This window comes from Bos grunniens, chromosome 15 (assembly GCF_055505025.1).
Source record: "Bos grunniens cultivar Pamir isolate PY7600 chromosome 15, Bosgru_T2T1.0, whole genome shotgun sequence".
Classification (NCBI taxonomy): Eukaryota; Metazoa; Chordata; class Mammalia; order Artiodactyla; family Bovidae; genus Bos; species Bos grunniens.
Genome location: NC_141179.1, coordinates 81,266,550 through 81,269,120, shown reverse-complemented (window position 1 = coordinate 81,269,120; position 2,571 = coordinate 81,266,550).

Sequence of the window (2,571 nt, the reverse complement as noted above, 5' to 3'; positions counted from 1 at the left end):
AAGAATACTGGAGGGCATTGCCATGCCCTCCTCCAGGGGATCTTCCTGACCTGGATCTCCTGCATTGCAGGCAGATTTTTTACTGTCTGAGCTACCAGGGAAGCCCACAAAGGAGTATACACAGGTATAAAAGTTATCAAGTTGCATACTTTAAATATGTGCAGTTTATGGTCTACAAATTATATTCTAATAAAGTTGCTGAAAAGAAAATGCTCAAATCCATAGTTTATTTGACGGCTTCAAAAAAGGAAAAAAATCTTATATGAATCTAGATGTTATATTTTTATTCTAAGCAAGTATTTAAATATTTTCTTCATGTAACATTGTTTTTTTTAATGTCTTGAGCAAGATTTAGTTTCTAACTTGAAAAGTCAGTAAAGAGAATTATTATAGTTCTTTTCAGGGAAAGATGACTATATTTTTAGTTCAAAATTACCTTCAGGGAACCAGGAGTAATGTACCCAGTGACATCTTATACTGATAGAGAAGCTGAACGGATAGATGTCTGGTGTTGGCTTGGATGAAGATTGCTACTAGTGTGATTTACCCAAGAGGATAAATTACCTTTATAAGCTACGGGGATTTTTAATGTTGTTTAATGTTTAATGTTGCAGCATAACCTAGCTTATCTGGATTGAGGAACCATAGAAGACTTTCTGGGGACGATTTTGAAAATGAACATCACCGTCGCCAAGCATGAGCAGAGAGAAGAGAGGAAAGGAGAACCTGCGTTAGAGGCAGGGCTCTGCTGTTATCAGTTCAGAAGCCAATCTGTGGGGTAGAATGGGGCCCTCTGTGTGGGACCCTGGAAGCTGCTAACTGGGCCTGGAAGGGCCATTTGGTCTGTGCACCATGGCTAGGGAGGTGGTGAGGAGCCAGGCTTGTGGATGATGTGTGAAGGCATGGGTGGGGTGCAGAGGTCACAACAGCACTGCACGTCCTACATGTAAAGTGCTTTTCAAATTTCGAGTTCATTGCCACTATTTAAAATCCCTGATTTTTGACTTCTCTGGAAAACTCAGACGGCCTGGGTGCTGCAGTTTGAGACTTCTTAAGACACAGTGTATCTGCTACAGGTCCCTACTATCTGCGGCCACACTTGCTTCATTCATTTCCCTACTTGCTGGACTCCTGGGACCACTGAAATTGCAGATCCCCGTATGACTTGGACTTGGGAACCTAGTCTCAACCTACGTTCTATTTATGAACTGTTTTTAGAAGCAAAGCCGTGCACCTCCCTCTCTGAATGGCAGTTGCTCTTTCCAGCACTAAAGTAGGATTGTCTTAGGATCAGTTCAGTGCCTAATAGAACAAGGATGTGCCAAAGCTTGACATATCTTGCCAGGCAGAAGATAAAGTGATTCTGGGTTGAGACTCAAGATAGGGACATTGAAACCAGGAGTTCTTTTTTTTTAAAATTAAATTTGGTTGGCGTGTCGTTGCTTTACCATGTGGTGTGAGTTTCTGCTGTACAGCAAAGTGAATTAGTCATCCACATACATGTGCCCCATCCTTTTTGGATTTCCTTAGGTGATGGAATTCCAGTTGAGCTATTCCAAATCCTGAAAGATGATGCTGTGAAAGTGCTGCACTCAATATGCCAGCAAATTTGGAAAACTCAGCAGTGGCCACAGGACTGGAAATGGTCAGTTTTCATTCCAATCCCAAAGAAAGGCAATGCCAAAGAATGCTCAAACTACCGCACAATTGCACTCATCTCACATGCTAGTAAAGTAATGCTCAAAATTCTCCAAGCCAGGCTTCAGCAATATGTGAACTGTGAACTTCCTGATGTTCAAGCTGGTTTTAGAAAAGGCAGAGGAACCAGAGATCAAATTGCCAACATCTTCTGGATCATGGAAAAAGCAAGAGAGTTCCAGAAAAACATCTATTTCTGCTTTATTGACTATGCCAAAGCCTTTGACTGTGTGCATCACAATCAACTGTGGAAAATTCTGAAAGAGATGGGAATACCAGACCACCTGATCTGCCTCTTGAGAAATTTGTATGCAGGTCAGGAAGCAACAGTTAGAACTGGACATGGAACAACAGATTGGTTCCAAATAGGAAAAGGAGTTCATCAAGGCTGTATATTGTCACCCTGTTTATTTAACTTATATGCAGAGTACATCATAAGAAACGCTGGACTGGAAGAAACACAAGCTGGAATCAAGATTGCTGGGAGAAATATCAATAACCTCAGATATGCAGATTACACCACCCTTATGGCAGAAAGTGCCAAGAACTAAAAAGCCTCTTGATGAAAGTGAAAGTGGAGAGTGAAAAAGTTGGCTTAAAGCTCAACATTCAGAAAATGAAGATCATGGCATCCAGTCCCATCACTTCATGGGAAATAGATGGGGAAACAGTGGAAACAGTGTTAGACTTTATTTTTCTGGGCTCCAAAATCACTACAGATGGTGACTGCAGCCATGAAATTAAAAGGTGCTTACTCCTTGGAAGGAAAGTTATGACCAACCTAGATAGCATATTCAAAAGCAGAGACATTATTTTGCCAACAAAGGTCCGTCTAGTCAAGGCTATGGTTTTTCCTGTGGTCATGTATGGATG